At 30.7% G+C, this 10,915-nt stretch overlaps 1 pseudogene; it reads right to left on the reverse strand.

The window, feature by feature from the left end:
* Positions 1-1,133: 1,133 nt before the first annotated feature.
* Positions 1,134-1,252, reverse strand: LOC120584329 (uncharacterized; annotated as a pseudogene).
* Between the last annotated feature and the right edge of the window lie 9,663 nt (positions 1,253-10,915).

Here is a 10,915-nt window from a genome sequence, read left to right on the forward strand (position 1 = left end):
TGCATAGCCAAGGAAAACACCGACAGAATGGAAAGGTAACCTACTGAATGGGAGGAAATATTTGCAAATGATATATCTAATAATGGATTAACATCCAACTCAATAGCAAAAAAAAAAACAAAAAACGAAAACAAAAAACAATCTGGTTAAAAAATGGGCAGAGGATCTGAATAGACATTTTTCCAAAGAAGACATACAGATGGCTAACAGATACATGAAAAGATGGTCAATATCACCAGTAAGGTAAATGTAAATCAGAACCACGATTAGGTATCACCTCATACCTGTTATAATGGCTATTATCAAAAAGAGAAGAAATAAGTATTGGCGAAGATATGGAGAAAAGAGAATCCTTGTGAAATGTTGGTTGGACTGTAAATTTCCATAGTGCAGTCACTATAGAAAACAGTCTGAAGGATTTTCAAAAATTAAAAATAGAACTACTGTATGATCCAACAATTCCACTTCTGGATATTTATCTGAAGAAAACAAAAACACTTAAACAAATATATATACTCCGTGTTTATTGCAACATTATTTACAATAGCAAAGATATGTGTCCACTGATGAATAGATAAATAGATGAAGAAGATGCGATACACACACACACACACACACACACACGCACACACACACACAACACACACACACATGCTCACACTGGAATATTATTCAGCCATAATAAAGAATGATATCTTGTCATCAGTGATAATGCAGATTGAATTTAGGAGCATTATGCTAGGTAAAATAAGTCACACAGAGAAAGACAAATATAGTATGATCTTACTTATATGTGAAATCAAAAACAAACAAAAAAATTCATAGATACAGAGAATTATTGATGTTTGCCAGAAGTAGAGGGTTGATGTGGGCAAAATGAATGAAGGGGGTCAAAAGATACAAACTTCCAGTTATAAAATGAGTAACTCATAGGGGTATAATGCACAGCATTGCTACTATAGTTAATAAGACTGTATTGTATCTGAAAGTTGCTAAGAGAGTAGTAGATCTTAATAGTTCCTAATACAAAGAAAGAGTTGTTGCTTTTGTTTTTTTGTTCTTTAGACGAGGCAACTCTTGGTTGACCTCACAGATTGCAAGGACCTTGTCAGCTTACAATTTTTTATTTTTTACACCTACAGAACCGGATCTTCCTAGGTGGTCTCCCATCCAAGTACTAACCAGGCCCGACCCTGCTTAGGTTCTGAGATCAGACCAGATTGGGCTTGTTCAGGGTAGCATGGCCATAGACTGGAAAGCGTTTCTGTAACTATGCATGATGACGAATGTTTATTAGCCTTATTGCAATGATCATTTGCAATATATACATATACTGAATCATTATGTTGTACATCTGAAACTAAAGTTATATGTCAATTAAACCTCAATTAAAAAAAAACAAACCTGTCTGCCAAAAAAACAAACAAACAAAACCCAACTTTGGGAGACCCTGGATATTTTGTATGCAAGAAGGACGTGAATCAAAGGGTACCGGAGGGTGTGCTAACATCGGTGACTCTATGAAGGCTCCCAACATTTTTTGCCTCCTGGTAATCACACTCTTGTGTAATAGCCTCACCTTGTATATGTGCTGAACTTACTGACTCACTTTTAATGAATAGAATAAGACAGAAGCAATGAAATGTCATTCTAATATCAGGTTGACTGCAATCTTATGAGAGACTCTGAAGTAGAAAAATTTAGCTAACTCCTCCCAGATTCTTGGCCTACAGGCACTGTGAAGTAATAAATGCTTCTTGTTTTTAGTTGCTAAGCCTTGGGTAACTCAGTGCTCAGCAGTAGATAAATCATAAGGCAAGCCATAGATTGGAAGAACATATTTTCAAAATTCAATATTAACAAGAAATAATCATTTTCTCATTTTTTATTAGGTTGTTATTATTGAATTTTAAGTGTTCATTTTATAACTGTGTACAAGTTCATTATCAGATATGTGTTTTGAAAATCTTTCTATTCTATGATATTCTTTTTTTATCTTCTTACAGTGACTATTGAAGATAATGCATAATTTTAATTTTGATGAAGTCCCATTTAACATTTCTGGATTTTATGTTTCATGATTTTTGTCAAGATTTTTTCCTTTGTTTTCTTCTAGAAGTTTTACAGTTTTACTTTTTACATTTAAGTCAATGATCGAGTCTGAATTAAGTATTATAAACAGTATAAATTAAGTTTTTAGGATCAATATTTTCCACTGCGGATATTCAATTTTCCCATCACCATTTCTTTAAAAGACTATCATTTCCCCCTGCTAAATTTCTTTGGTACCTTTATCAAAACTGAATCAACATATTTATGTAGGTTTATTTCTGAACTATTTTATGCCACCAATATATATGTCTATACCTATGCAATACTACATTATCTTAATTAGTATAGTTTTATGGTAAATCTTGAAATCAGGCAGTTTAAATCCTTCAACTTTAAAGGATTAAAAAAAATCCTTCAACTTTGCTCTTTATTTTTAAAAGTCTTTTGGCTTCTCTAGGCCCTTCATATTTTCATATCAATTTTAGAATCAGCTTGCCAATTTCTGAGAAAAACTCTCCATAGGGCTTTGATGGAATCTAGAGTTTGCAATGTTTTACATATGGTTGTTTGTTAAAGATTAGTAGTATGCAGAAGAAAATAACTAAGCTTTCAAAACTACTTTCTCTAGGAAAATATAAATTATTAATTAGACAGTAATGTGGAGAAATATCTTGGTCAATTGGTTTTTTATCAGATAGTATTTTTTTCATTAAAATACACAAATTCAGCAATAATTCTTAAATATAAGAAATATAATGTTATCTAACTCCCTTTCTGTATCTATTTTACATTATTAAAATGTATTCCTCACTAGATTACAGGTGAAAATGAAAATTTTGATGCAAATTAATAAGACTTGCTATAATAAGCATAGCACAGATCATTCTTAATGTTCTTAATATTCATTACTATGATAGCAACACATTTTATTTATATATTATTTTTCATTATAAACATAATTAGAACTCTTATTCTTCTCAGATACACCACTTAATGTGTTTGATGATACAATTCTCAAGAGAGTGCAATGTATAGTTCTACATGGCTAAAAGCAAAGTTTCCTTTAATAGTTTATCTCTATAACAGATTCAAACGAGCATATAGTTCTTATAAATATTTACACTCTTTAAATTCTAGAACCCCAATTTTATAATACATATTAAAATTTTTTTAGGTTTAAGTAAATGCATTTATAAACAGTCACAATGTACCTGTCATCTCTTTTCGTCCACATTTATAATACGAAAACTTAATACAGGGGCATCATTGGACACTTGCAACTTCATTAGCTGGAATGATAAGAAATCATGTAGAGTAGAACCTAGAGAAATATATTTAAGTAAAATTTTGATGAATTTTACTAAAAGATACAATGAACACAAGTTCATTTAGCTACTATAACTTTGATCTAAACAATCTCCACATCCAATATAAATTCATCAAAAAATTATTAAGTAATTAATAAGTTAAAATATAAAAAATACTACTGGAATACAAAGAGTAAGACAGAAAATTCTTATTTTTAAGAAATTGCCATGTGCTTTAATAATAGATTATATGTATTAATAATTAAAGATATTTAAAGATAAATTACTGGTCATTGAATACCTACTATGTATTTAAGGTACCACTTTAGCATCTTTGTTCATCTAGAGTATATAACATGACATCTTCTGGTGATTCCACTTATTAAAAGTCTGTGTCTTTAATGTCCCAGAACAGACTCCATCTGTACCATTACAACTTTCTTAACTACTTAAATTTAGTTATCGCTACTTGCACAAAGAATCTATATCCCGTACAGTTGGAAATATTGACATAACATGATTCTTTATGTAGTGTTACATATTTTTTCATATTATTATTTCATTATTTTAAAGCACAATTTGCTGTAAAAATGTTATCTTCTTCCTATTCCAGAGAATTCAGCATAAAAGATACATTCAATAATTTTTACATGAATTTTCATTTGATACTACCAGTCAAACTTACTAATATGTTTGCAAAGCTGCTTCAAAGTATCTATTAATTTCTACTTAACTTTAAACTAACCTAAATATAAAAATGCATACATGTTTACAATAATTTTTTGGCCAACAAACCAACGTGCTTTGATTATTGTTGCTAAAAATGTATAGGCTTTCCCTCCCACCAATTGTATTGTGCAAATTTTTACATAAGCCTTACACCATACAGACCATACTGGAGAAAATTCATTTAGTATACTATGAAAGGCTGTACTTCTCTCTTTAATTAGGACTTTAACTCCAACAAATTAAATCATGTTAACCACTGCATTCTGAGTTAACCACAAAATTATTAACTGCATTGCTTAAGCTTAATTAAACATTTGTAATCCCTTTTAACCTGGCAAAAACGTACACTCTTTTTACATATCTAGTTATAAAAATAAAATGGTAAATAGCTGATAAAGTTAGGTTTATAATTTTTATATCCAGAAATATTAGATGGTTTTTTAGGTTAACTTTTATTTTTTATTTTTATTTAATTTTTTAAAATTTTATTTTATTATTAGTTTCAAGTGTACAGTATGTTGTTTAGACATTTATATAGTTTATGAAACAATATCCCTAATTGTTTTTTCTCTCCTCTGGCTCTACACCCAGTCATTACATTAATGCTAACTGCATTCCCTATGCCGTGCTCCCCATTCCCGTGACCATCTATGAACTACTAATTTGTACTTTTTTAACCCTTCATCTCTTTCTCCCAGCCTCCTAATCCCTGTCCCTTCTGGCCATCACCAGATTGTCTTCTATATTCGTGAGTCTGTTTTTGATTAGGTTGTTCTTTTTATTCCTTAGATTCCGTGTATAAGTGACATCATATGGTATTTATCTTTCTCTGACTTATTTCACTCAGCGTAATAACCTAGGTGCTTTTAATCCACATTTCAGTTTATCTGTGACACGAAGATCTAACCAGGTAACTTTGTGTCTCTGCTCATTATATTCAAATATACGCTGCCAAGTATTGTGTTAAATTACCACAATTTTCAAAAAAACACATAACATAATGTATCACATACTGTAAATGTTCCATAAATATCCATTTCTTGTCCTTTCTCAAAACAAAATTAACATGTACTATTTATGGAATATTGTAATTATCCTTTAACTATACTCTCCACCACCGGCTTCTCTCCTTTGAATTATTCCAGCACAATGCTGCTTGCTTATTCTTTTAAAAGCAGCTTCAAATGATTTATCTAAAGAGTCATCAATTCTCCACTGCCTATAGGAAAAAATGCCTGCATTCATTATCTTACTTAATATCTTTTATAACTTTGCCCATATAGTTTTCAACTATATTTCTCATTAGTATCTTATAAAAAAAGTTGCATTTAAAAATAGTCTACTTACTGTCACATAACTCGCTTTTATTTACTCAAGTTATTGAGTATCTACTATGTATATAAGGTGCCACTTTAGAATCTTTGTTCATCTAGTGTATATCATATGACATCCTCTGGTGATTCTACTTATTAAAAATCTGTCTTTTATGTCCCAGAACAGACCCTATCTGTATCATGATAACTTTCTTGACTACTTAAATTTAGTCATCATTACTTTTACAAAGAATCTATATTCTGTACAGTCAGAAATACTGACATAACTCACTTCTTTGTGTAGTGTTATACATTTTTAATATAATTATTTTATGTTTTGATATTTATTGATTCGTTTAACTATAATTCATATGTATATGTCTTACAGAAAAAGATCATTAGTCCCTTCAGTGGGAAGACAAATATGAAATGTGAATAAAATATTGTTCCTGCTTTCAGGTTCTTACGGGCCCCAAATGGACAGCAGATGACCACTCAAATATTTTCCTCTGCCATACGCTTCAATCAGCATCCAGTATATCAACATACAGACACTGAGCAATCACACTAACTTCAAGAAAGTGCTTCTCCATAATTTATTTATATTTCCTTCTTTCACTCACCAAATATCTTCAACTACTTTCCTATCTTTGGTTCTCTCTTGTAACTTCTAATATCTCTTTCATCTTACTCACCCTCATCTAATGATCTTGGTCTCTATTAAACTGATTAAAACAAACACAACTCCCACTATCTTATCTGTTAACCTACTTGAATCTGTTCCTGTATAACACTGCCTATCCTCCTGTTATTACAGTCAACCTGTTTTAGGTCCTATCGAAGGCCAAACACTCCACTTGTGCCCTGTATCTAAGGCTATTATAATTATTATAGTAATCCCTCCATATCTGTGGATTCGACTAACCATAGATTGAAAATATTTAGGAAAAAAATGTTACCTTGTTGCTAATGTAGTTAAGGCTACCATAATTTCATCAATGCTGAATGTGTACAGGCTGTTTTTTCTTATCTTTATTTCCTAAACAATACAGTATAGTAACTATTTACATAACATTTACATTGTATTAGGTATTTTAAGTAATCTAGAGATGATTTAAAGTATACAGGAGGATGTGTGTAGGTTATATGCAAATATTGTACCACTGCATATAAGGAACTTGGACATCTGAGAATTTTGGTATCTGTGGGGGTCCTTGAATCAATCCCCCCATGGATACTGAGGGATGAGGGTAAATTCTTAATTTGCCCTGGATACTCTTATTTTACAGATGTGTTTCTCATGTAACTGCGGCTGGTGTGATTATATATATAAAGTTCATGAAAGAAATTTCACTGTCTGTATTTCTTTTCAGATTATTATTAGTTAGGGTATTTTTCATGGTTATAATCAAAAATGATTTCATTATATAGAGGAAGAAAGTGTTAAGAAATGAACAGCTCTGGGTTTCAAATACAATAAGTGTGCTACTGTCTCCATGTACCAAATTCAATGATCATTTTCCTCCCTTTGACCTCTCAGCAGAGTTCAATATAGCTTATCACTTATTCCTCCTTGAACATTCTCTCCTTCAGGACATTATTCTCTTGGTATTCCTCCCCCTCATCAACTACCACTGTTTCATCTATTCCTAGTACCTCTTCATCTATCTAACGTCTAACTGTTGGAGTACTTACCTCACATCTTATCTCATCCATGCCAACACTTACTCCCAAAGTTATCTCTTCCAGAATCAAAGCTCTTGTTAAAGTATAATTTTAAAAATGGTAAAATTAAGATATTTGAATACATTAAAATAGATAAATCTCTAATTAGAATGATGAGGAAAGAGAATAGAAACAAGTTATAAAGTATCAATACAAGGAATAGAAATTTAAAGATAATAAAAAATTAAGAAAAATTATGCACACAAATTTTATAATATAAAAGAAATAAATTATTTGAAAAATACAAATTAACAAGGGTCAAGGGACACATGCAATATTTTGTACCTGCGTTCTTTGACCACTAAAGAGAGCTGTACTTCACAATCCCTTCACCTTTCACACCCAGCCTCCCAAGCCCTCTCCCATCTGGCAGCCCTCAGTCTGTTCTCTGTATCTATGAGTCTGTTTCTGTTTTGTTAGTTTATTTTGTTCTTTAGATTCTACATATAAGTGAGATCAAATGGTATTTGTCTTTGTCTGACATATTTCACTTAGCATACCTTTTAAGTCTATGTTGTCACAAATGGTAAAATTGCATTTTTTTTATTACCCCATTTTTGAAGAAGAGTGGATATTACTTCTAATATATAAATATGGATGAACAAAATTATGACAGAAAAAATCTTCAGACATAATATATAATAATCTCGAAACATAATTTACTATGATTAGACAAAGTAGATAGTTAGAATATTCCAAGAATACATAAAGAATACCAATTAACAAGATTCAGTACATTTGGTGTAAGGTATAATCTTATATATATTAACAAAGCTCAATCAGTAAATGATATGAATCTAAAAATGTAAACCACCAGCCTGGAAGATACAAAATTCATATTAAAGAAATAAAGTAGCAATCAAATTAACATTTTTAAAATAGCTGAAATTATGTCTGATAATATGTTGTTGATGTCTGATATAAGGCAATGCAGCCACCAGGATTCTTACAAATAGAAACATTATGGATAGCTAGGCATTAACAAATCTTTAGGAACTTCCCATATAGCATATAACTTCTAAAAGATTTACATTAATAATGTTTTACCCTTATTTACAAATTTAATCTAGAGAAACTCTAATCATCTTTTCTGATTTGACATTCTTACCATGCAATTCATCAACAGTAACATGGCAGGTAAACATAATTATTTCTAGCACCTCTCTTTTTGTAAAGTGTAAGAACAAGTTTTTGTGAATTTCCAGAGTCTCTCTGAAATATCTCAGAGATAATTTTCAGTGCAAAACATATTCTGAAATTTTTATATTATTTTATATTTAGAATTTTATTTTAGAAAGACAAATATCAAAAGTTGTCAGATTTGAAAACCTAAGATAAGAATCAAGTTATTGTTATGGATATTATAAATATATAATTTTTAATAAAGAACACATGTTGACCAAACCCATTCGATGTTAATCTAATTGCTGTTTCATTTATTAATGTAAATTAAGTTAACCTACTAGTTCATATATTTCTAAATGGTATGTGTGTTATTAGTGTGAATTATCAGTCCCTAGTTCAAACTGGCGTATAAAAAATGTTAAATTTCTTGAACTCTGTGTATTAATCTCAAGCCCACAAGCCTAAATCCTAGACCCTGAGCATATGAGAGTCACATTTCTGGACTATGCAACAGATCAGCTATGAAAAATAAGAGAAATTTTACTATATTAAAATGAGTTAAAGAAACATATTCTACAAGTTTTCATTCATAAAATTTCTATGAGTTATTATAGAAAAGATCCTTCATGTTTCCTTTCCATTGAATCAGAAAATAAAAAGCACACATTTAGCATTTTCCTACTTCAAAGTAAGAAACACTTTTCCTACACAAGAAAAACATGTTCCCATACTAGTCCAAGAACAGAAGGAAGACATTTATTTCAAACTTGATGAAGAGAAAAGAAATTGGAATGACAAAAAGTGAGCTTAATAACACCACAATTTTATTTGCACTTTAAAAGAAATGGGCTTTCCACAAAAGTATTAAATGCTTTCTTTTTTTTCTTTTTAAAGAAAATAGAACATAATGTTGAAATAATAGCCAAACTAAGAGTAAATGGAGACACTTATCAGATTTTATGGACAGCTGTTTACTGCCTGACATTGAAAATATCAAGTTTTGAATTTCTGTCTTAAAATGTAGCGACTATCCAGCAAAGATAAAGAGTTTATATTGCTCAGATTGAAGCATCTGTGGCTTTATTGTTATCTGACAACATCAAAGCAATCGATAGATTGCCTTAGCAGTTTTGTGAAGATAATTCACCATAGAGAAGCAATCACTTTCCCTCCTTCATGTTTCACTTGTATTTTCAGAAAAGCCTTCCATGAATTTCCCTATTTAAAATTGCAGCACACATGCCCCACCTCTGGCACTCCCTCCTTATTTTTCTTCATAAGACATGTGAAAATTGAAACCATTTATGATAAACCAACACAGCTTACTGTCTACATTAATATGACTTTTAGTTTGCCACTATCTTCATCTTCACAACTAAGTAGACCTAAAGTGGTTATGGCTTTTGAGTTTTTTGTTGTGTTTTTCAGGAAATTCTTGCCCAAGTAGAGAAAAGTTACAAATAACTTTATTCTTCATTTTGAGAACTTCGTAAAAAAAAAAAAAAAAACCTCAGGAAGCTCTATTAAGCTCTTCAATCAATGATTTCAAATGGTTATTTTCTCTCTTAGACTCTTCTAAAATCTTTCCTCAAAACTCTCACTTTGTTGTCTGTATCCACCAGACTGTCATGATCTTTACCCATTCTTTAGCCATTCTTTCACTGGGGGTAAGATATAAAGTTCACAGGTATCCCAAGAGCCATGGCTGCTTCTCCCTACTCAATGTCTCAAAATAGAGAAATATGTGGATTTTAAAGATAAAATAATAATTGTTGGTTGTTAGACCAAAAGATCAACTCATGTATTTCAGAAAAAAGACTTCTGACTTATATCAAATTTCCCTACACCAACATTCAAAATACACTAAGACAGGGGTGTATATCCTTGGATATATATACTTTGGGATGGACGTTTGTATGTGAGATGGAAGCCAGAGGATTGACTGCATAGAAAAATTCTAGAATTAAGAAATATTAAGAAAACAATTCATGATTTAACAGTAAAATAGGCATAGCTAAAAAGAGAATTATTGAACAAGCATAGAGGTCACAAATGAGTATCCTAATGGAAGCACAGAGAAGAAAGGGAAATACAGAAAAAAAATGTAAGTACACATGATATTGTGGGAAAGTGCAGCATAAAGTATAAATGAAGTGTTAAAAAGAGAGGACAGAATGAAGCAAAAGAAATATTTGTAGGATTTATGGTTAAGAATTTATAATACTAAGGAAATAACACCATCTATGTATTCTATAAGAACTGTAAACACCAAACTGAAAAAAAAATGATAAAAACTACTTATGTTATCATAGTAAAATTGCTGGGGAAAAAGAAACTTTTTAAATCAGCAAGGAAAAAGATACAGTAAGGTCTGCTATAATGAGACATGGATGTAACTATAAATAATCGTGCTGTGCAACATGACATAATTCACAGGAATTATTGGTAAATAGGTTTACAGGCACATATTCAAAAATTGTCAGTGACACATTTAAAAAAAAACAGGATGGGAATCTAGTAAAAGTAATAATACAGTTTTACATGTTAATGATTAAGAAATACATAAGTACTTCAATAAATGCCCTGAAAAATGCCCAAAGTTTACTTTTGTGGTAAGAGTAGAAGATGATACACAGCTTATGGAGATTATTAAAAATGAAGTAA

This window comes from Pteropus medius, unplaced genomic scaffold (assembly GCF_902729225.1).
Source record: "Pteropus medius unplaced genomic scaffold, Ma_sr-lr_union100, whole genome shotgun sequence".
Classification (NCBI taxonomy): domain Eukaryota; kingdom Metazoa; phylum Chordata; class Mammalia; order Chiroptera; family Pteropodidae; genus Pteropus; species Pteropus medius.